Source organism: Heterocephalus glaber, unplaced genomic scaffold (assembly GCF_053883595.1).
Source record: "Heterocephalus glaber isolate CG9 unplaced genomic scaffold, H.glaber_assembly_v1.0 deba00000896, whole genome shotgun sequence".
NCBI classification, from domain to species: domain Eukaryota; kingdom Metazoa; phylum Chordata; class Mammalia; order Rodentia; family Bathyergidae; genus Heterocephalus; species Heterocephalus glaber.
In genome coordinates this window covers 6667734-6693288 of record NW_028258170.1, presented here as the reverse complement: position 1 = coordinate 6693288, position 25555 = coordinate 6667734, and the positions used below count along the sequence as shown (strand labels likewise).

At 39.8% G+C, this 25555-nt stretch overlaps 1 protein-coding gene across 24 annotated transcripts in view; it reads right to left on the bottom strand.

Annotated features, from left to right (window-relative positions):
- Hs3st5 (heparan sulfate-glucosamine 3-sulfotransferase 5) overlaps positions 1-25555 on the bottom strand; it is a 287277-nt gene that overhangs the window by 8559 nt on the left and 253163 nt on the right. For 21 of the 24 annotated variants that reach the window (XM_087207910.1, XM_087207911.1, XM_087207916.1 and 18 more), the window contains one exon: positions 19343-19437. The exons of the other annotated variants lie outside the window; for them this stretch is intronic. The gene's annotated coding sequence lies outside the window, so the exon portion shown is untranslated. The remainder of the gene's footprint in view (positions 1-19342; positions 19438-25555) is intronic. 24 annotated transcript variants of the gene reach the window in all.

Below are 25555 nucleotides of genomic sequence, written 5' to 3'. Positions count from 1 at the left end.
GTTACTTTTCTTATTGCTGAGACAAAATACTTGATACCCAAAGTTAAAGGGGGAAAGGTTTATTTAGTTCATAGTTTATAGAGGTTTCAGTCCATAATCGGCTGGCTCCAAGGCAGGGTGGCAGAGGAGAAACAGTTTATGGCAGCGGAAAACAGCAAAAGCAACATGGGACCTTAACAGTATCTTTCTGCCCCTTTTTATCTTTTTCAGACTACTTAAGAGTGGATAGCACTCACCCCCTTAATCCTAGTGTCCTTGGGCCTAGCCCCACCATGAATCAATCACACACTCTAGATTCAGACACCTGTGAAAGAGCATGAGGCTTTGCGGGGACATCTAAACACAAACCATAATGATGCTCGACACTCAAAGTTAAAGGAGGAAAGGTTTATTGTAGCTCACAGTTTGTAGAGTTCCAACCTAGAGTCAGCTGGCTCCACGGCAGAGGAGAAACAGTCCATGGCAGGCAGAGCAGGCAAAAGGCAGCAAAGCAACAAGCAATGACAGCACCAGAAGTGGCAGCAACAAAAGCCTCCCTTCTGTCCCTTTATATTCCACCCAGGCTACCCACTCTTTGGGTGGTGCCACCCATAACCAGGGTTATGTCCCTGTATTGTACCCTTAATTCCTGTATCACACACCAAATCCAGCCAGCTCTGAAAAGCCACACCTGAGTGCATGAGGCTTTGGGGGCACATCTAGATACAAGCTATAACAATTTCCTCAGGCCTGTACAACCTGATTAATCATCCAATGTCTAAGTTATTATTATGCTTTTTTGGTACTGGGGATCAAACTTGGGTCCTTGCGCTTGAGCAGCAGGCGAGTCTAAATTATTTTGTCCCTTGCCTGTTTGGCTTGTTCACTAAACAAAGTCAAATTTCTTCCCCTGGAAAGTGCAGCCCTTCTGAGGTCCCAGTGTTGGTAGCCAGCTCCTTTCTCTCTTAGGAGGCATTCGTGTGCCTCTCTGCCTGTCAGGTCCACCTCCTTATTGCTCCCCATACATCTTCACTTTCATGTTGATGCCTCTGCCAGCTTACTCACTGGCCTGGAACGTCTTTCCTATACTTCCTCCTTCAGCATTTGCAGATCCTACTGATGCTTTCCCAGGAAAGTGGTCTTGGCAGATATGGAATCTGGGGGCAAATCCAGTACACTTCCCACTGGTGTGCAGGGATGGGTCAGATCCATCATGTAGATTATTATGGGACCACATGGTAAACCTGGGCCTGGGAATAAAACCTGGAAGACCTTTGCATGGAGGCAATGGCTGACCGCTGTTTAAGGGGAACAGGTAGGAAAAAGAGGAAAAGAGTGACAGAGAAGGTGATTTAAGGGACTCCCACAATATGCATTAGGCCAGTGGTGGCAAGCCTATGGCATGCATTCTGCAGCAGGCACACAGAGCCCTCTCTGTTGGCACACAAACCAAGGCATGAGTTGCTTTTTCTAAACTAAAACCTGAGTATTCCAGTTTAATTGCAACATAGGCACTTTGTGATAACTAAGTGGGTTTTGCATTACAGTCTGGGCACTCAGTCTCTAAAAGGTTGGCCATCACTGCACTGGTCTATTAAACCTGACTAAGTAAAAGGTGGTTATTTCTTTCTTCTACCACTGAGGATCTTTTGGTCTTTGCCTATAAACTCACCCTTTATGATAAGCCCACAGAGGCTTTGCTCTGCGGAATAAGTCACTGTTACGCATCCATTCCTGATGGCAAAGATGGGGTTTTCTCTCTTTGGGAGATCTAATCTCTCCAGCCTTTCATTTGTATGCAGACCCACCTCTTACATCACCTCCTCCTGTGTTGTCTGGTGCGTTACGCCCCACAGAGCACCTTCATGTTTACTGTAATGCTGAAGAGAACTACATGTTTTATTTGAGGTCTCAGCTACACGAGTGAGCTGGCCATGGCAAAGCATAGAGATCATTGAATGGGGAGTCAAAAAATTTGTGTCACATTCTGGTTTAGTTTTTTCATAAAAATTTTTTGAATTTTGTTTTCCTTGTCTGTAAAATGAAGGTAATAGTCACTCTGTCACAGGTTTGTGATGACATGAATGGTGTGTAAGTCACTGTGGAATGGAATTTTTGCACATCTGAGCACTTTTCAAAATTGAGGCATGATTAGCATCTTCAAGAGGCAGATGAATTAGTTTTTGCAATGCATTTTAATCATGTCTTGCACTAGGAGCACAATTTCTCCTGCTACCTGAGAAATTATTTCTGATTTCATTTTTTCCAGATCCCCTTTTGTTGCCAGTTCAGTGGGTCCAGGTGGTTGAGTATCAGAGTGTTCCATCTTACTTCCCTTTGGGGTTGCTGTAGGTGATCTGGAAGTCTGGTTTTGAGACTTATTTACGTGTTTTCTCATTTCGACTCGGGGGGCAGGGGGGGTGCTGTTGGCGTCTGCACAGCTCACTTCCTCTGAGCTGGGAGAGGTGGGCCAGGGTCCAGGGGCCGGGAGCGGCTGTAGGGATGGTGGCCCGAAAGCCCCTTCCTCTGGGCCGGGCGCAGCGGGATGTTTGGTGGCCCAGAAGCCTCTTCCTCTGGACCAGGAGGAGTGGGACGGTGGCTCAGAAGCCCCTACCTCTGGGCAGGAATTCTTTAAATGCTAAGAACTTGATTAGCTCCAGTACAGTGGTCTGGTGGTCCGGAGTCCTCTGCGTCTTTGTAGTGTGGAACCAGGTGGCTGTACAGAGAAGAGGCCAAAGGACTCGGGGGAGGGGGGGGTCCAGTGGATTGCTGTCGGGGCGCGGGCTGATTTGGTGTTTTCAGCATGACTGGCGACCTCGGGACCACGTCCACAGACCTGCCTGTCTGCAGCAGGCTGATTTGGTGTTTTCCGTGCGACTTCTTGAAATGCATTTTAAAGAGGAAAAGATAAAATGCAATTCTCACGAAAAATATAATTAGATTGTAAAAAATGTAAGTCTATTTTAAATAATGATAGAAATTCCTATTAAACACAAAATACTAACACTATATTTTAGTTTCTGTTCAAAGTAAGATGACCAGCGGAGGCATGGGCATGCACGCACACATACACACAGAGCAAATATTTTTGTTGAGGTGAAATGTCCTGGAACTTTTGAGAAAAGAGAAAACCATGGAAGGAGTATCTAATGAGGTTCTTCAGCACACAGGACAGGAAGTGAAAGCTCAACCTGCTATGTAACCTGGTATGTATAGTGTCTGACTATATGCTGACACCAGATCCAGAGCAGCCCCTAAAAAACCTTTCTCAGTGGAAACCAGACACTGCTTCAATCTAAGATTCAAGATGCCGCTTTGGTTTTCTCTGAAATCATGAAGTTCTCAAGAGTTCAACAGGATGGAGTCTCAAAAGTTGGAGCTATTGTTCTCAGTCTAGAAATAGAAGGCACGGAGAAGTTATAGCACTCAGCTGTTCCAGGCAATGTTGTTCAGTTGGACAGAAGGTTAACTGCTGCTTCTTCAACCTGTTGGCCAACTTCAAGGGGTATTTTAATAATCTTTCATCAGAGAAATCACACTGATTCTAGACAATTCATATAAAGTTTTTTAAAAGTTTGTAATTTATTTTTATATATAGAAAAGGTTAAATTCTCATACTGGCAGTTAAGACCTCCCTCATCTCCAGTTTTTAATCTCTCCATGTATTTTATTTTGTGTGCCAGGAAGAGCACAATTATAGCCTGTCCAGTAAAGCTTTATTGTACATAGTGTCTTAGCACTGCATCTAAATAACAGAGCACTTAGAAACTGTAAACTGGAGAGAAATTGGGCTGTTTCTCTAACACAGCACTAAGCAAAGAGAGAAATGATTCACAAGCTGAAACAAAAAATCGGGATTAAAAAATAGTAAGTTGTGTTCAAGTATGCTTGAAGGTTGGTGTACCATACAAGTCTGCTCGAAGGTTACCACAAGCTGGGGTACCATAAAACAGTAACAGGAATAAGAGCAGCAAAGTACACGAGAAAGAACTGAACCAATATGGCAGAACTCCTCCAAGGAATTCATAGCCCTCTTTTGAGTATTAGCTCATTTATATCAGGTGATAACCTCACCAAGTGGAGAAGAGTGACATTTATTTGGCACTACTTTCTATTCCTTTCACATTTATTACCTAGTGCAATACAACAGACTTATAAATATTATCAATTTTGTTTTTCTAATGGAAACTGAGGAACAGAGAGGGGAAGAGATTATTAACCTCTAGTCACGTGGCTGGTAAATGAAGAAGGAGGATTTAAATTCAGGGTTATTTGACCCCAAAGGACACGACCCCTTGATTGCACATCACTCATAGAGCTTCAGAATGTCACCAGCGAGACTGTTAAGAAATGCTCGTTCACCGATTGATGAAAGCAGACAAAACCACTCAACTCGACCCAGATAACCTGCCACTGAACCTTGAGCTAGAGGATGGGGACTTAGAAAAAAAGAAGAGTAAAAAAGAAAAGTTTCCATGGAAAGGCAGGCAAAAGGACAATCTGGATGGTTTCAATCTGTTAAAAGGAGGGAGGGAATAGTAATAATAGTAATAATAACAATAAAAGGTAACATTTTCAGAGTTGACACAGTGATTTTCTTTACTATACCATTAGAATGAAAACTGACAGGTATCAAGAGAACCTCACTTGTTTCACCATAGCTTAACAACTGACTTTCTCTTTGAGAGACTTTTATTATACAAGGGCTGGTCAAAATTTAAATAAGAAATTTATTATAGTAAACGACACTTTGGTACTAATCCTTCAAAATACTCCCTATTCCAAGAGCTGGAGACAGGGGGAAGGATGGGGCAGGAAAGGGGAAGTAAAAAGAATTAAGATGTTGGGCCAGGAATTTAGCTCAGCGGTTTCTCCGCCTGCTGCGCAAGCGTAAGGACCCGAGTTTGATCCCTGGCACCAAAACCCCCCCCCCCAAAAAGAATTAAGATGTGTCACGTCCACACACCAGCTCCCCAGGCAAATGAAATCATCATGCACTGCAAACATGGACTAATGAAAAATTTAAAAATTAATAAAAATACTCTCCCTTGGTTTTAACACTCTTATCTCATTGTTCTTGCCATTTTCTTAAGTAGTTATGAAAATCCTTTTTCATTAATATATTTATGTGGTATGAAAAAAAAATCACAGCGTGTCCTGCTACAGTGCCATGCAATGGAAAAGCAGGATCATAAAAACATTACTGTCTTTGCTCACCCACCTTATTCACTGGATCTGGCGCTGTGCACCTTCTGGGTCTTTCCTCAAATCAAAATGACCACGAAAGGTAAAAGTTTTAAAAATATACTGATTTTAAAATATACTGCACATGGTTTTAAAATGTACTGCAACTCCACATACCCCCATATATGACACATACAAACACAGCACTAGTACAACTTATAGTTCTTTTGAATTGCCCAGGGCCTGCTTTGCTTCAATGCCTTTCTTCCTAAGTTCCCCATACCCTAAATTTATCAGGACTGTAGAATGGGGCCTATAGCCTGCCCCATAGCACTACTGTGAGGAGTAAATGAGAACTCCCGTTTGGTACATAATAATACTCAGTAAGTGCGAGCCATACCTGCTAGTGCTTCCTCCCTGCTCCTCCCAGGCCTTGGTTTAATGCCTACCTGGTAGATCACAGGCTCTCATTTTAGGTTCCCAGGAAAGTAGTTCTTGATCATCTCGTGCTGGCTCAGATGTTCCTCCTCGTGTCATCATGGCATCTAGTATTTAATTCTATTTAAACCAAAATGTAATTGTCTCTGCTTACTTGTGTGTCTTCTAATTAGATTTTAAGTTTCAGGAAAATAAGAAATGTGTCTTTCATTATTGAACCAGCAGCAGAATATAGAGTCACAGATGCTCAGTCAATAATTGCTGAATAGCAAAATCAGTTAGATGGAATGAACTTGGAGATCCTAATAGCTATGGTTATCCACCACATCTCTTTAACTAAATATGAGTACTTCATCTTTGTGCAGCTCTGGGTAAGTATACCAAGTGCTGCATATCTATAAGGGAACTCATTTTCTCCCATATTTTTATTTTGAAAAAATGTTGACTACTCATTTATTCTTCACCTAGATTTACTAATTACTAATGTTTTGGCATATTTCCTTAATCTCTCTCCCTATCTCTCTATCACTACATAAACACCCATTGTTTGAAAAGAAGCGGCAGCAATCAATATTGCAGGCTGCCCGAAGCCCCCGCCTGATGCCCACACAGCCCTGCAACAGCAGTGGAGGATTTTTGTCCCAGCGGCCTTGGGAGGTGAAGTAATCCACTCAAAGGTTTAAACTACTAAATCTGGAATTGTAAACGACTAGTTTTAGGCTTTCTACATTGTAACACTCTACCTTTCTATTAAGTTTATGTAAAATTGCAAGTATTATAGATTTATTTAGAAATAAATATAGACTTTATCTTTTCTTAATCTTTCAACTTGTAAATTATAATGAGTTGAATATCAAATAAAAAACAAAACAAAACAAAACAAAAGTAAAACAGAAAACCCAGAAACCAGAGAACAAAACCAAGCCAACTCTCCCCCAAATCTTTAGCAAGGTAGTAAAGGAGGAAATGTTTTTAGAAGATTTCTTGTCTTATCTCCAATTTTACATTGCTCAACTCTTTTAAACAAAGAAAATTTTAAAAATGTCACATTCTAACATGAACAATGGAGATGTGCATGATGCCCCTTCACTGGAGTGCCGAATTGGCTCATCATTATTAAAAATTATATAAATGTATAATTAAATTAAAACAAAAGAAATAAATACTAAAAGCTTATTATTTCCTAACTGCTTACTACATTTTACTATTATCTATGTTCTTTTTTTTTTTTGGTACTGGGGATCGAACTCAGGACCATGTGCTTGCGAGGCAGGTGGCAGCACCACTGAGCTAAATCCCCGGCCCTATTATCTATGTTCTTGAGGTCATTAACTCTATTGTATTTGTGTGGTGGAGATACAACACATCTTTTCCCAATTTCATATCCAGTGAATTCATTTTTTAAAAAATAACTTTATTATCAAACACACACAAATACAAAAAATTAAAACCATTCAAAGAAGAATAATGCAAGGAGAAAAAAACTATAATAATATTCAAATACAGTAGAACTCAACCAAAACAAAACTGAAAAGCACTTAAACATTTTTCCATATAACTTAAAACAGCATCTCAAGCACCAACAAGACACCAGAGGATGTGATTTGTTTCAGAAAGATCCCCAAAACCAACATTGAACAAATAATGATCTGGAAAAAAATTCCAGTTTTTTTCATATCCAGCGAATTCATTTTGGTAGTTTAAAATTTTACATGCAGTCAATTCATTTGGTGAAGTGGCCAGGGAAGGAAGATCTAGCCAACAGAATCTGATAAATACTACAAATCATCCTACCTTACCAAGATTTGGTTAAGTACTGTCTTGGTTATTTCCTTGTTGCTGGGACAAAATACCCAACACCCACAAGTTAAAGGAGGAAAGGTTTATTTTAGTTCAGTTTGTAGAGGTTTCAGTCCATATCTGCTGGTTCCAAGACAAATCGACATGGCAGAGGGGCATCGCAGAGGAGAAACAGTCCATGGCAGGGTATGTAAGAGGCAACCAGCCTGCCTTCCATCTTTCCCTTTATAGTCCATCCAGGCTACCAGCCTATTGGTTGGTGCAACCCACACCCAGTGGGGCTTCCCATTATCCACACACAGAACTAGGATAAACCAATCCAATTAGGGGACTAATCCAGTTATGATGCACCAATGATCTAGCCATTTCCCAGAAGTCCTACCTATGAGCTTATGAGGCTTTGGGGGGACATCTAGATACAAGCCATAACAAGTATTTACCAGTACACCACTGATTATCACTAAGAACTCAGTAGGTCTGCTGAATGGTGCCAAGTGGTTGTATAAAAATGACGGTGGGCACCCTTCTCCTCACTTCTCTTTATAGCCTCCTCCTCTATTCTCCTGTCTTTTCACAGAGGTCCATTTCTCCTATGATCCTTTTCTGTCTCTCTCCATTTTTCTAGTTCCCTATTTCCTCCCCAGCTTTTCTGCCTCCTTCCAGTTTCTCCCTATACTTGGCCACTAACTCTATTCTCTAAATAAAAAAAATTAAAAAGAAAAATATACAGAACTGTTCTTCTTAATTAACAATGATAAAAAAGTACAGCTAAATATCTTAGAAAGCTTCATAAATATTTAATAAATCTATAATTAGCTTGTATGTAAAATGATACTAAAAATATTCCATTCTTGCAAAGACAGGCTACCATTTTCTTAAGGTACAATATTAAAATTAGTATTATTAACAAGAATCTATGTACAAAATCAGGTACACAATCAGCAGACTTTGCAGCCTTGGGAAGGTAGATTACATACCAAAACTTTCTCTTATTACAAGACATACATTTATCCTCTGAATTTCAGATCTTTCTTTGGAAGCCAGAAGAAGTCCTCGAAAATTTGACACTAACGTCTTGTATTATCAGTTGTCCACAAATATTTACCTAGTATCTGTTATATGCCAGGCACTATGGATATCAGAAATAATGTGGAGAACAAGCAACACAGATTCTACCACATTATTCTTGTATTTTCTATTGTTCAAGTTCAACTTTGGAGAGAAGTGTAAGGAAACACTGTCTCCTTTTGAAGATAGAGCCCAGATCCTTCCAGATAGTGGTGATAAAAGAAGTCCAAGGGCAGGGTTTGCTGGAGCAGAGTCTCACCTCCTGGCCCTAAAACCCACATCCTCCTTGGAGAGCCCTTGCCTTCTACCCAACCAGCTTCAATCAAACCACTCTGCAAACAGTACTACTCTTTCTGCAGCAAGATTCTTTTCTTCAAAACCCTCTGCAAAGTGAAGACTTCACTGGGCATGTTTGTCCCAGATGTCACCACAGTGCCCAGACACCAGTTGGTGACTTGTGCATCCATATAGGGATCTGTTGATGCTTTGTGGGCAATATCTTGAAATTCTTAATAATTTCGGAAAAGGAGTTTCAGCATTTTCCTTTTGCCCCAGGCCCAGCAATCATATACACAGTCCTGCTGCCAGACTTTCTGGCCTTGGGAGGATAGATTATTTGTATGAAGTGGTAGGTCTTCAGGGTAGCTCCCTCTTCCCTTTCCAGGCACTTGTAAGGACAGGCAGTGCCTTAACTCCACTCATGGGAACACACCCTGCACTTCCTTTCACAGCCCTCACTTCTCCCTCAGTTCTGGGGTCTTTCCGAAGGAAGTGAGAATGGTGCCTGCCCTTAGGTACACAGTATGACCACAGAGCCGGAGCATGCTAGTACATCACCATGGTAGAGTATGTGCCACACAGCAGTAGTGTTGGGAGATACCCCCATTCCCATCATGTGTATGCACACAGCAGAAGTTCCCATAGAGTAGCTGGGGGAAATCTGGTGAGGTGAACAGGGAAGTAACTTTATCAAACAGATAAGACACTACAGAAATCTTAGGATGACACATCTTGTCCTACTGTGGATTGAAAACAATTCCCCACTTCCTTTACACTTACGGTAAAACAAAACAAGAAGCTCAAAGTATGTTACACCTGATGTGTGACTTGGAGTAAATCATTTAACCCCTCTGATCTTCTGATATTTTACCCAAGAAACAAAAGCTTCAGAAGAGATGAGTTCAACAATCCCTTTTGGGTCTAAAAATCTCTTATTCTGAGTGATTCTACCAGTTTAGCACTAAATGTATGCTTTTACAATGAGAGATTAATGCATAAGGAAGTACAGACAACAGGAGTGGGGAAAATTAGTGTTTGAGGTAGATTTTAATTTTTCATATCTTATTATCCCTCAGTTTTAAACAATCCTGACCTCTTTAATGACGGCTGTACCACATTGTACTGCCTATTACTGTGAAAAATAATCTACTCTGAAGACATGAGATTTCTTTGAAAAGGTACTGGCACTTGAGAAAGATTCTACTGATGAGCTTTCAATTTGCCCTACCATCAGGGAGAGCCCTGGAAGCACATTTTGAAAAAATTAACCAAGGGCAACTGAGAAAAACTGTCATAAAGCATCTGCTTTCCTTCTATTATAATGATCACATAAGAGCAATAATGAGAAAGAAATAAATGTAGAGGAGCACAAGAGCAGGCATAGGGTGTGGTGTTCTCCAAGTGTCTAGGCAAATGCAGAGCTCTGTTGCAGATTAAGTGGAGAATGGACACCGTTTGTTAGTAAGTTAAGCAGAAAATGTATCAGTCAGGGTGCTCACAGTTGCTCTATCAGATGGCCGAGGAAGCTATTCAGCTATTTATTTCTTTAGTTAACTATGAAGGGTCAGTGTTGGAAATGAAAAGGAAAAGGTTGATAAATTATACAAGCTGCAGAGTTTAGTAGTGCTCTGCGCTTTATCCTCCTGGGAGTTATTGCAGGAACAGCTTTGAGCAAATTCTACATTTTCAAATGGTTCTCCATTTCTTCCCTCTCATTCAGCTTTTGATATCACACATACATTATTTATCACAGCTCCCATTACTGCATTAGCTGGAGTAGTCTGCTGGCTCTGTCTGGAAGACACTCATTGTACATTTGTAATTACAAAACCTAAAAGGAGTCAATTCTGTGTCTGTTCGGGGGTCTCACTCATTAGAAGGATACCTTAAGGCCAGAGATAGGGACTGCATTTTATTTGGGGCAGGAATCCCAATTATTCAATCTCAGGATCTCACTGGCATATATAAAATATGTAGATGGAAGGGTGCTCCCCATCCATCTTCAGTTTCTGATTCATTTCATGAAGTAGCTGTTGGAGGTGAGTAAATTCATCCTGCTGGTGAGAGGAGAGGCAGAATCTTTCCTTCCCTGATCTTGTAATTATATAGGAAAATGTGAGTGCAGAAAAAGTGATCATATGGGTAAATAAGTCAATGATGTGATGCAAATGACCATTCAGTGATTTAGGCTCCTGAAGTTAAAAGAGGTCAAGTGAACTGCAGAATGTCCTCCCTCTGCTCTGCACAGCTAAAGTCAGTCTTGTAATATGAACCCATTTGTCACATTCAGTACTAACGTAGGCATGGATTTTAAAATCAAGTGCAGTATTCACTACCAGAGAGAAAGTCAACTTTCTAATCTTATTTCCTATCTTATAAGCTTTTAAATTATGTTTTGGTGAGGATAAAAGAAATAATGTACATAAAAATGGTTTTTTAATGACACAAATACATGAAAAATATGGTGGTATTTTTATCATTAACTATTTTTTAAAAGAGGCATACAGAGATTTATTAGGCAGAACTGTAAAAGGGCAGGCTCACAGAGTGTGGGCACTCAGGAGAGGCATGCTGTGGTCTGGATCTGGGGATGACGCTTGTGTGTTGGCAGTGGAAACTGCAGAGTTTGTGAGTCTATAGGAAGTTTGGGCTTGGTTTACAGGAGAAAATTGATAACTCATCCAGAGGTAGAAGGATAATGGCACATTTCACAGTGAAATGGTGGCCCATTTATGGGGAAAGGCAGGGCCCAGTCTGTAGTATTTCTTTCTATTTATTTATTTATTTATTTATTTATTTATTTATTTATTTATATTTATTTATTTTTTGTAGTATTTCTTAAGGTCAGTATTTCAATTTTGGGTGCTATAGGTCTGGAAGGAAAGAAGCATAAATAAACCTGTGGAGTAGAGATATGGATACCCTTGAATAACCTTGACTGTGTCCTGCTTGAAGTAGCAGGACACATTTTAGACACATTTAAGACACATTTGTGTCTTAAAGGCACATTTGTAAAAAGAATGATTTTCCTTGTTTCCTTTATACCTATCTTTATTGTTTCTATCCTACCTCATCCCCAGCCGCTGCTCTGAGACCTCGAGGGACAGAAAGAGGTTGAGCTCTGTCCTCAGATGGCTGCTTCAGGCTGGGGAGGATGTTGACCTGCCTGGCCAGGGACCGACAGTCTCACTCTGACTGAGAGTCTGGGAAAGAGCACAAGGACATTAGCAAGTCACTGACACTTGAGCTTCATTTTATGACCATGTTAAACACACAGGGGCCAAAAATTAAAATATTGGTGAAGAGCCACTCCAAAACATTGCAGAAGTCAGACAAAATTAGGTAAAATTTAACATAAGTCTTTTATCTTCAAAATTAATCTTTACTTGTCCAGAGGTTTTAACCCATGTATAACAGGTAGAGTTTAAGAGAATGTAGACTCCTCCCTGTTTTGACAAAGAAATCCAATCTCCTATTTTAATTATAACAATGGCAAATGAGGACAGTAAATAAAGACATCTACATTGTTTTGACCACTGGGAAAGTAACACTCTTACTTAGGGCTTGGGATCTGGATCTGGCCTGTTTTGTAGACCCAGAGGCCTTTTGTAGTGACTGGCTCCAGATAATATAAACATGTAAGATCTGAAGTAAGACAGCAGAAAGTCACTCACACCACAAACACAACAAAGCTTAGCAGCTAGAATTTTATATTGCTATTTTTATCCTATAGGCACAGCTATGCAAGAAGCTACATCCTCCTGAGGGGTACGTGAAAGCACATTAAAATAACATAATATCAGCTGACCAAGAGAGGCTGAAGGACATATTTTTGGAAAAGCTAGAGGGACTGGGAATCATGATACCTCATAGCTGTAGGCTAAAATGTTATAGGTGTAACTAGAGACTGCCTGTAATAGCTGGTGTGGTATTTATAACCCCTTTTTATACACAGCCCATCTTTCTGTTTTTATATTATTATTAATTATTCCTTTTTTTGGTGACACTTTCCTACTGGGTGTTTAAGACCAGGTCAAAGACAGACCTGGGATAATCAAAATAAATCCATCTAAATATATTTGTCAAGGTCAGTTAAGGCTTCTCGGGAGTCACTTTTGGGGCCATGTGAGGAGCCCCATAGCTTCTCTAGTTTTTCCATCTGCCAGTTGTGTCATTCACCAGGAAGGTTCACATTCTTGCTTGGCCATATGGCTTTCTTTGAAAGCATAGAAATATCCCTCTTTATAAAGTGACCCTTCTTTCTGCAAAATGTGCATTGGTTGATTCCTGTCTTCGGGGCTCCAACAGTTCCCTTGTCTGGCTGCTGGGTGACTCACCAGAGTTCTAGGCCCCTTGGTGAGGGTCTCATCATTCCCTGGGTCCTTGATGACCTCCTAGGGCAAAGGCCAAAATGCTGGCATTTTCTTAGCCTTTTATGTTTGTTAGCTTTGGTCACTAAGCCTTGGTTGTTGAACACCCAGAAGGTCAGTTACACCTGCCTTGAAATGGGAGTAGTGGGTCCTACTCTTAAGTATTATAATTCTTTCTGGATATTAGGAAAATGTTAGGGAAGATATTAGGGAAATATTGAGTATGATCAGAAAGCAGCTATCTCTTCCATTAATCACAGTCAGCACTAGTATCAGGAGATAGTGTCACAATCTATCTGTAGGTTATGGCCCACCATCATAACATACTGTGTAGATTATCTTTTAGAGGTCATACTCCTATTGAATGTTATCAGATAACAGTTATAAAGTTTTACAAGAAAAATGCAAAATGAAAATAGAGCAAACATAGTATTTAGCATAAATTATGATGAAATTATTATACCAAGACCACTAAGTTCAACTGTAGTTCTTACAATCCTCTCTTTGCAGTCACTTTTTTTCCCTTTTAATGTCTTTAACACTAAGATATTTCTTTTGTAATAATTGGAAGTGAACACTGGTTTAATCATTCAACATTTTAAGTGAAGAATTAAACAATTAGCAGACTGATTACACATATCATAAATGTACCATGTTCAAATTACCAAGTTAGATCCAGAAAATTCAAAATGTGTAATATAAAATTTAAGCAAGATCCCAAGCTCCTAGGGCAGAGAAGCTGAGCTGGTCCTAGCACCCGGAAGGAAGCTCACCCGCCACCATCCCAAGCTCCTAGGGCAGAGAAGGTGAGCTGCGTGGGTGCCAGAAGCACTGCCCCCCACCCGTTGAAATGAGAAGACACGTAAACAAGTCTCAAAAACAGACTTCTGGATCACCTACAGCAACTACAAAAGGAAACAAGATGGAACAATCTGATACTCAACCACCTGGACTCTCTGAACTGGCAACAAAAGAGTATCTGGGAAAAATGAAATCAGAAATAATTACTCAGATAACAGCAAAGATTTTGTTCATGGTGCAGGACATGATTAATAAATCTAGAGAGGACAGAGATTAAAAAATAGAGGATCTGAGGAAAATGATGGAATCCCAACATAGGAAACAAATGGAATCCATAAAACAGATACAAACAGATTTCCAGGAGATTAAAAACTCCATCGAAAGTCTATGCAGCAGAATGAACCAATGTGAGGATAGAATTTCAGATACAGAAGATAAGATTGCAATTAGTGAGGAGGAAAAGAAAAACTGCTTTAAAATTGTAAGGGACCATGAGAAGACAATCCAGCAGCTACTAAACCATGCAAAGAAGAATAGCATAAGACTGATTGGAGTCAATGAAGAAACAGGAGAGAGTACAGAGGACATAAAAAAACTGTTCACAGAAGTGATGGCAGAAAACTTCCCAAGGAGGGGGAAAGAACTTGACATACAGATAAGTGAGGCATATAGGACTCCAGCTAGCCTTGATCAAAAAAAATCTACACATAGGCATATAATAGTTAGGATTCCAGAAATCCAACAGAAGAACAAAATTCTACAAGCAGTGAGAGAAAAGAAACAAATCACATACAAAAGAAAGCCCATCAGAATCACAGCAGACTTCTCAATGCAAATCCTCAAGGCAAGAAGAGCTTGAAGTGATGTATTTCAAGCCCTTAAGGAAAACAGCCTCCAACCCAGATTGATGTACCCTGCAAAACTATCTTTCAAAATTGATGGAGAAATAAGATACTTTCATGGTAAAGAGCACCTGAGGAACTTCATGAATACCAAACTGGCACTCCAAAAAATTTTAGACAACACCCTAGGAAAAGACAATGAATATCACAACCCCAGGAAACCCAGCAGAATGAATCCATTGGGTATCACAAATTAAACACAAATGGGGAGAATCCAACAAAAAGAAAAAGTCATGACAAGGCTTTTAAAACTTTTAACTTCATCTGTCTAACGAGTGTATAATTCAATCTTGTTATTGTACTGATTAGTATTTTTCTGATTCTAGAGTTGCACACCTTTCCTTGTGCTGTACTGGCTATTTATCATCTTCTTATGTCTACTTTTTAATTGGGTTGTCTATTAATGAGCTCTAAGAATTCTTTACATATTCTGGTCGTAGGTTATATGCATTGTAAATATGGTCTGTTTAAGGACTACTTTTCATTTTAATGATGTCATTTAAAGTTCTAAATTTTGATGGAATTTCATTTATCAATTTTTTTCTTTTATACATCATGTCTTTTGTATCCTAGGTAATTCTTGCCTACCCTGAATTCTTAAACATTTTCCCTTATAATTTCTTCATAAAGTCTTATACTTTTAGGCTTTCATATTTAGGTTCATAGATCCCTTCAAGTTATTTTTGTGTATGGAAATAAAGGGTTGAGGTTAACTTTTTATATACAAATACCAGGTGTTCTAGTGCCATTTGCTGAAAACACTATCTCTTCCTCTGCTCTCGAGTTTATGTTCTGTAAAATGTTAAAGTTAAATAATCTTTCAAAAATCAGCGGACCATATATGTGTGGTTCTATTTCTAGAATCATTGTTTTATTCCATTCATCTATATGTCTTTCCTTACACCAACACTGCCTTGATTACTGCAGCTTTAGAAGAAGTCTTAAAATTAGGTACTAAATGTCTTCCAACACTGTTGTTTTTTTTTTAACTTTACTAGGTCCTTTTTACTCCTACATAACTTTTAAATTTCAATATCCAATTCTTCATTTAGAGCAAGTATACAGAGACCTGAATTTTTATATATAACTTGTGTTTTCTAATCCTGCTAAATTCAAATACAAGTTCTAGGGGATCCTAGAGATTTCTTAGTATTTTCTCTGTAGATGATCATTTTATCTACATATAAAGATTTTGCTTCTACATTGCCAATCCTATGCTAATTGTGTCATTTTATTGCCAGACTATTTTGGTGGGGCCTAGGTTTCAAAGTTTAATGGACAGATAAAGAGTAAGCATATCTGCCCTTGTTCCCCACCTTAAGGAGAAAGCATTGTATCTTCTCCATTCATATAAGGCGTTCTCACTGGAAGTATGGAGTACATGTCTTTAATCTGTTGAGAAGGTTCTGTTCTACTTCTAGTCTCCTGATAGCTTTTACCATGAACAGCTGTAGAATTTAGTCCAATACTTTTTCTCCAACTAGTGACAGGATCATATGGCTTTTTCCTTTCCTCTGTTAAAATGATGACTTATGGGGATGGATCTTCCGATGCTGAACCAACACTGCCATCCCTATAATAAAAGCACTTTCTACATCCTGCCAGATCTGACTTCTAATAGTTTTTTTTGTTAAACAAATTTCTATCTATGTTCATACATTTTTCTTCTATTATCTTTATCCAGTTTTAGGATTAGCACAATGTTGAATTCCTAAAATGAGGGGAGAAGTGTTCCTTCTTTTTTGTGCTTTGTTTGATATAGTTTATCAGTTAAAATGTATATGAGCCTGCTGTTGTCATATAGGTAGGTTTTCAAACTAAGAATATACTTTCTTTAATAGGTGCTATTCAAATTTTATATTTCCTCCAGAGTTAGTTTCATTAATTTGTCTTCCAAGGTTCTTAGAAGTTGTCAAATTTATTTCTAAACAGATTTTTGAAATATGCTTTCTATATCCTTTCAAATTCTGTAAAATCTGTGGTAATGGCTCCTAGATCTTGATATTGTAATTTTAAAAATGTATATTGATATTGTGTAACAAGAAGAAAAGGTCTAAAGTTGCAGGGGAAGTGGGAGGGGTAGGGGAAAGGAAAGAAAGGAAAAGAAAAAACATGAGAAAAGGAAAAAAATGGAAATAAAGTCTTTGCAAACAGGGAAGGGTGGTGGGGGTGAAGGGAGGGCATGGGAAGGGGAAAAATAAGAACCACGATACATCATGTAAAGGTACAAGATCACAGTGGTGAATGTAACTGTATTTTATACCTAAAATGTACCAATAAACTTAATCAGAAAAATAAAATAAAATTTAAGCAAATTTGTACAGGCATAACCTCCTAAAATGTTAAAGAAATATATTTCCCTACGTAATCATTATAAAAACACAGCTTTTGTAATACTACATCCATTTGTGTGGCAGTTCGAAATTTTTAAAACTTTAGTTTTAAACATTTTACTGGTCTTTTACAATGAGGATATGAGGAACACAAGACCTATTTTCCTTCCATCATATGGATGAGGCAGCCAAGTCCTGGTTTGGATGTGGTAGTCAAGTTGACCCAAATTACTGGCTGTATTAGCTACTGTTATGGCTTGTATCAAGATGTCCCCTGAAAGGCTCATGCGGTCATAGGTGGGGCTTTTTGGAGATATATGGATCTAGATTGTGTGATTACTAAATTAGTCCACTGATTGGTTTGCCATAGCTCTGGGTAGGATTAACTGTTCTCCACCCTGGGTGTGAGTGCTATGGATGGAATATAAGAAACAGAAAGAGGGTCGATGCTTGTCTCTTGCTGCTTGCTGCTTTGCTGCCTTCTGTCTGCCATGAACTGTTTCTCCTCTACAATGCCTCTCTGCCATGCTGCCTCCCCTTGGAGCCAGCTATCTATGGACTGAAATCTTTACAAACTGTGAGCTAAATAAACCTTTACTCCTTTAACTTTGGGTGTTGGGTATTTTGTCTCAGCAATGAGAAAAGTAACTAAGACAGTTATCCACAAATTAAAGGAGGAGAGGTTTATTTGGCTTATGGAATGTAGAGGTTTCAGTCCATAGATGGCTGGCTCCAAGGCAGGGGGGCATGGCAGAGAGGCATTGCACACCTCATGGCAAGGCAGTGGGAAGCAGAGAGAGAGATCAATGGAGGAGAGCAGAGGAGATGGACCCTTCTAGGCCACATCTTCAGGGACTACCTCTGCCAACCAGGCTTCACCTCCCACATTACATTTACTGTAAAATCATTAGTGAACAAATCCACTGATGCGTATCACAGCTCCCTGATCCAATCACCTCCCCAAGCCCCAGCTAAGACGCCTAAGGGAGTTGGGGGAACATCTAGATATTAACCAGTGGAGACAAAGCTATGGCACAGGTGCTGCAGCAGGCACACAGAGCCCTCTCTCGGCATGAGATCCAAGTTGTCCCAGCAGCCAAGCATCAGATATTCAGGTTTAATTGCAGTGCTGGCACTTTTTGATAAATAAGTGCGTTTGGGGTTGCAGTTTGGGCATTCATTCTCTAAAAGGTTTGCCATCTCTGATATAAACCATAACACCAGCAGAGTTCAAAATAGAATCTAGCTGTTTTTACCTTCAGTGTTTATGCTGAGAAAATCCACCGTCTTTCTATGAAAATTTGACATTATTTACAGTTTTGGACTGGATACTTATCCAAAAGCACAAATCTAATCTTTGGGTAGTAGAGGTTTTGAAAGAGTGCTAAGGTAATTTTTAATAAAAATATTGGAGTTAGAAGAGATGAAAAAGGTATAAAATAATTTGGGATTAATAAGTATTAAAATTTTCTTCTCTCTCCCTTCCTGGAAAACATCCTGGGAGGATGAGAAGGATTATAATAGATTTATCAAGGGAAGCAAAAAAAAAAAAATCAAAAAACAAATCAGTTAATTGAATAATTTCTGAGAAAAACAATCATTGTAACAGTTGTAAAGTTAGAACATTAATTCCAAAATCCCCTCCCAACTGATAGGTAAAATTTTTGGTCAGGATTTTCATTCTATACTTATTTTCTAAACTCCTCTAAATTGAACATTATTATTATTATTATCATTATTATTTTATACAATATTATTCAGATTTTCACATATTTATTAAGATTGTCACTCAATGTTCTTTTAAAAAATTGGTTATTGGCTTTACTGAGATATAATTCATAGGGAACTATCCTTTAAAATGTACAATTCAAAAGATTTTAACATATTCAGAGTTGTGCAACCATCATCATAATCCATTTTAGAATGTTTTCATCACCCCAAAAGAAACACTGTACCTTTAGCAGTCCCCCCCCATCTCTCCCTCCCAGCCCTAGGCAACCACTAATCTGCTGTCTACCACTCTTTTTGGCATCTCAGCCCTTCTGATTTCCTTCTGGCAGAAGTTCCATCTCAGCCCTCCTATTTCCCATTCAGCAAGCAAATTCTGACATTTCGAACCAAATGCAGAAATATTTTCTTTAATTTCTTCTCCTTCCCCAAGTAAAAAATTCTGTAGCATTTCACTGACCTGTTTTCTCCACTAGATGAGCCAATTCCTGAAGGATTTGTGAACTACTGAGATGAGTAGCAAGCTTGAGGTAGGGTAGAAGAAATAAAGATACACTGAAAAGAAATGAGGACAATCATAATTTTAAAATTGAACCTTTAAGAAGACAGCAACTTCAGGATACAAAGTTACCCGGGGTTATCCATATGTGTACTCTATAAAATTGTTTATGCTTCTTTTATTCCAGGCCCATCACACCTTTCTCAGTGAGTGAGCTATTGATTTTCTCCTGTAAATCAAACTAAATTTTTTGTAGATTCACAAATTCCACTATCAAAACCACATAAATATGCCTAGGCCAGACTACAGTGCACCTCTTTCTGGAAAGCCCACACTCTATTTCCTTTCAGTGTGTACTTCAATTCTGCCTAATAAGCCTCTTTATGCTTTTTACTGCTGCATCCTGAAAATTATTCTGTGATGGGAGTCAGCGAACCTGCCCCCAACCATGGGTGGGAATCAAGGTTCCCCTTCCTGCTTTGGGGACCACCTCAAACCTTGTCCAGTGGAGTTGAGACTCGGTTTAAAAGAAGTTCTTAAGATTTTCTTCTCAGAAAATTAGTCTTGCTCTGTGTTTTCAATAGATTTTATGATGTTTAGTATTCAGTAAAACTTCCTAGGCTGAGGACAGCACCAAGTCACTGCGACCAGGGAACTCACTAAGGTGCCGCCATTATGCTCTCATGCATTGAAGGATGTTATAGAAAACAAAGCTGTACACTAGTCAGTCATGGTAAAGACATATTTTATCGAGTAGAACTACTATAGGAGGGGAGAGAATGACTTCAGTATAGGAAAAAGCTCTGCTTCAACTATGTACAGGTGACTGGGTATTTTAAAGAGAAAATAAAAGAAAATGAGGTAGTCGTGGAGTGAACTGAGGGGTTCCAGTCAGTCATGGGAGTGGAAAACTAGAGTGGAAAGGGAGTTGGTCTGTGTTTGGACCATCTGGGTTTATTAATGGACACTCACTGGGTTGATAAACAAACTTCTTGTATCTTCAGAAGACAGTTTTTCAAATTGGATCTGGGAATGGGAGGGAATGGAAGGGTTGGGAAGGGGAAATAAACAGGATTAAGATGTGATAAGCATGTGTACCAGTTCCCCATGATGACTGTATTTACTATGTATCACAAATATTTGTCAATACAAAACATGGAAAGGAATGAGGCACCCGTAGAAATTAAGCCCTTATCCTCCCATGGGGCCTGGAAAACAAGAGAGAAAGCAAGGAGAGAGAGAGAGAGAGAGAGAGAGAGAGAGAGAGAGAGAGAGAGAGAGAGAGAGAGAGAGAGAGAGAGAGAGAGAAGGAGTGGGGGAGAGAGGGACACGGCTGGGGGGGGGGAGACAGAGGGAAAGAGAGAGAGGATCCTCTCCCGAGCAAGGAGCAGGGATCGGAGCTGGCAAGCCAGGGGGAGAGAGTTCCATCTCACAGAGGTCTGCATTTAGAAGGGATAGTTCCTCCAGGGCCTTAAGAGACAATCCTGATTAGTAGAAGATTTACATCTCAAAAAAGGTAGAGAGGGGCCGGGGATTTAGCTCAGTGGTTTTGCCGCCTGCTGCTCAAGCGCAAGGACCCGAGTTTGATCCCTGGTAAGAAAAAAAAAAAAAGTAGAGAAAGGATTTATAACTGCAAGGGGGTTCAGGAGCCTTTGGTCCACTTTTGGCTGGAACAGATAGTAACTTTGTGGGCTGCACTGAGCTTTCTCAATTGGCATTTCAAGTAGGACCAGTGTCAACCTAGGGGTATGGCTCCAGCTGCTAGATGCCATGCTGGACTCTGTTTGAACTTCTTAGTGTGCACTTTGGAGTAGAGGTTGAAACCACTGATGCCAAGCCTGTAGCTCTCACCAGCAAGGTGAAACCTCATGGGAAAAGGGCTGAGAGGAGGATGACTTGGAGCTTGGTCAAGGAGCCTTTGCCAGCTGTGAGCACCAGCGGTCAGTTGGGACAGCTCTGGAGATCTGTGGATCCCATGCTTGCTTCTGACCAGAAATCACCACAGGAGTTCCAAAACTATTTCACAGTAGTGAGAATGATAGAGGCAGATATTATTTGTTGGGTACTTACACTTTTTCTGTTGCTTGTAACATACATGATCCCATATAATGACTGTGAGGTTGGTGACTGCCACACTCATTTGCCAATAAGAATGAATATCACTAGCTTGTAAAAGTGTGGTGGTATATTTGGGGGTTATTATTTCAACAGTTGTTATTTAATTTGGGCCAGATTTTCATTTTAACTTGAATTGCTCCTCTGCTAATTATAATATCCTTTATGAAAAGTCTTTGGGTATGAATTCACTCAGTTTGTTTAAATATGAATCACATTTCTCATGCTCATTTCACAGTCTGGGTACAGAATTCAAAGAATTTTCTTTCCAGCATGACTCATTATATATATTACACCACTGTCCTCTGGGTTGCATTGCTGCTGATTAGAAAGTGACAATCAACCTAACTACTGGTCCTTTGAAAGAAATTTTTCTTTTTTTTTTTTTTTTTTGGTACCAGGGATTGAACTCGGGAACTCGGGACCTTGTGCTTGCGAGGCAGGCATCGGAACCACTGAGCTAAATGCCCGGCCCAGAAATTTTTCTTTTTGCCTTTCTGCAAAGATCTTATTGTTAGGGCTGGGGATTTAGCTCAGGGGCACTGTGCCTGCCTTGCAAGCACAAGGTTCCAAGTTTGATCCCCGGTACCCCCCCCAAAAAAAAGGTTGCTCTTCTAGTTTACTATCTTCACCATATCCAATATGCTGTATAGGATGTCACTACATTTTAATTTCTGTTATTATATTATTTTTAGGATCTAATTTTATGCTAATATACTTGGTCATTTTTATAGTTGCAGGTTTCCCGTTCCTATTTTCAAGCTTTTAAACATTTTCCAAAGGTGAATACATTTCTTTTGCCAGTTGCCTTAGGACATGGCCTTTGGGATCATGCCTGAGAATTTTTTTGTACCACTCCTATGGCAGAAACTAGAACTTCAAATTCAAGCAGTGATCATTATGTGATAACTGATCCTTAGAGAATTTGGGGCCAAAATTGATTTCCTCATGAGATGTTGGGATTTATTTCTAAGTCATTTATACATGAACAGTATAGGCCCCAGAATACTGGTTTTATGGGAGCCTTCTATTATTTCCCCTGCACTGATGTGGTCCAAGGGTTTAGTCTACAAGTAGACCCATCCAACCATCAAAGTAGAAGGAAAGGATTCTAGGGTCTGGGAGACATTCTCAGGTCAATGTCTACTTTGGAACTTGCTTACCAAGTAGATTCCTGTATTTGATTCCACATTGTGGCTTTGTTGTGTCCTTATTTTCAAGCAGCCTCATAGATACAGTTATGCATTTATAGAGATATTTTAATTATTTCACCAAATATTTTAGTTATTTCAGCAGTGAGAGTGATGTAAGGTAACTATTTTACCATGCTGCCAGAAATTGGTTCTTATTGTATGCCTTTTCTCTTAAGCTCATGTCGATTTCTTCCCTCCCCTCACCCCCATTTAATCTGCCACTCAACCAGGAGAAATTCTGTCCTTTTATAGATATTCAAAGAAATTTTGTGTTTTTGTTTCATTTTATGCCGTAGCAACAGCTTCTTTCATTTTCCAAGGGGAAAAACCTGATTCCATTTGATATATACTCTGACATGAGATAGAAGTGTACTTCCGGCAGTGTAGAATTCTAAGTCCCCCACTAACTTTATATCTGGCATTGCTATTTTGATTACATTACACTGTTACAAGACAAAAGGATTCTACAGTTTGCAATTCAGGCTAAAGTCAGTGGACTTTAGGCAGATCATCCAGGGAGGCCAAATCGCCAACCCTTATACAGTAGAGTGTGTTCTTCAGTGGGTAGTGGAAGGAGTGGTTAGAGATTCCAAGCAAGTGAAAAACAGACTTACTGTGGCTAGCCTGAAGATGAAAAGATTTGGAGAGCAGCCTGTAGGAGTTGAGATAGACGCCTGGCCACCAGCCGACAAGAAAAGTAGGTCCTCAGCTACAGCTGCAAGAAACTGGATTCCACCAACTTCAAGAATGAACTTGGAAGCAGATTCTTCCCCAGTGTCTCCAGAGAAAGCCCAGCCCAACTGTCAGCTTGATTTCAGTGCTGGGACCCTCAGCAGAGAATCTGGCTGATCCTGCCTGCACCTCTGACCCCCAGAACTCTGAGCTAGCAAGCGGTGTTGCTTTATGTCGCCATGTTGTGTCACCTGTTCTATATAATAGAAACTGAGCATAGGTGGCATAGGTGTGTGTATTTCTCTATCATTTGCAGCTTTAATGAAGACAAATGAAGTAGTGACTTTTCCCTGAAGCTTTTTGTTCACAGAATACTAAGTACCAGATGGCAAAAATGCACCTTAGAGAGACACGTTGCACACATAGCAACACTCTTACTGTTTAAACTTTGAACAGAGAGGGTAAGGTGCCCGAGGGTGCTATTGGTGAGCAAAGGTCAATGCAGTGAATCGCAGACTACTTTTCAGTGGAAGGCAGACCATCATATCCAACACCAAGGCAGTGCTTGCAGTTGTAATCCACAAGCCACTGTCTTCACTGTGACTCTTGGAGCAGCTGACCTCTGTGTCTTTTCCCAAGTCAATGCCATGGCCCTCAGTGTTGCCTGCGGCTCTGAGAGCACCTTTGCTCCCACACCTCTGCAGCAGAATGGAGACCCTGTGTGCTTAGCTGGGTGTTGACTTCCCTCCACTTCAGTTTCTCCTGAGTGGCCTGCCCAGCTTCATTGCTTAGGATACGAAGGAAGGGTCCACACAGATTCTGAATTTCACAAATATTCATGGTTCCCAAACATGACAGGTCCTTTCCTAATTTTCCTTATGCTCTTCCTTGCCCTCATGCTGGTCATTCTGTTTCTATCTGTAGAAAATGCCTTTATCCTTCAATATTCACTTAAGCGTTACTTGGTTGAAGAATCTAAGCAGAATTGGATATTTCCTTTTCTTTGTTTTCCGTGCTTTCAGAAACAAGTGTTCCTCTCTGCTGTGTAAATGCCATGGCACTGGGTTATTGACTTTAAGAACAATTGTCCATAGGGATATCAACTTCAAAGTACACACGGTTCATTAGTAAATGTGTGTAATTGAGGTCTCTGGGGGAAAAGCAAGGTAATCAAGTGACATAAAAGAAGAGTGTTACTTGTCCTTGCACTATGTAAGTCAGAGCATTGCTCTTTATTTTCCCTTCAACAGAACTGTGTGGCTTCTGTGTTTCTCCTAAGTATTTACAAGTGAGTCAGTCTCCCCCAGCTCATCTCCACTTGCTTCAAACCTAGGCTGTTTGAAAAGGATCATCTCTGCCTGGGTCTATGATGCCCTCACAATCTGTCACACATCTCCACTCAAAACTCTCACTTAGATGCCTAAAAATTGCTTTTTATAAGCCGCTCCCTACCTACAACCCAGGAATACTTCTCCATAGCCTGGAGCTGCATGGTCCAATACAGCATTCACCAGGCACCAGTACTCACCAAATCGAGATGAGCATACAGTGTTAAATACCCACTGGATTTAAGACGTAGGATTGAAAAACTGTAAAATCTAAACATCGATTCCATGTTGAAGTGCTAGCTTGTCATACCGGATAAAAGAAATATATCTCTAAAATTAATTTCATCTGTCTCTTTTTACCTTTTCTATTAAAGTTTCTAAAATTTTAAATTTTAGTACATGTGCTGCCGAAGCAAGCACCTAAAATTTTAAATTACATATGCAATTTGCACTTGGGGCTGGCACGATAACTTACTGGATTGTGCTAGCCTAGAGCACAAAGTCCAGCACCTGAATTTGGCATCATGATCCACATCCTGCTGTAACTTCCTCTACCAGCCTCAACACAGCTGAGGTATCCGCCATGGCCAGGATTTTTTCAGAAACCCAATGCTTTCTCATGATTGAGCTCTGCTCATAGTATTTCATGAGTGACCTTTTCTCTTTTCATTTTGCTTACCAATATCCTGTGCCTTCTTTCAGGCCCATGTTTGCTCCACTGCCTACAAGAAACCTCTGATTCCATCATTGAAAGGGATTTCTTTCTTCTGAAGGGTGGATTCTGATGTGTATTTATTTGTGAATGTATTTTTTCTCTTCTGTTACATCCTAACTACATATAGGATAGAACTATTTAATACAAAAAT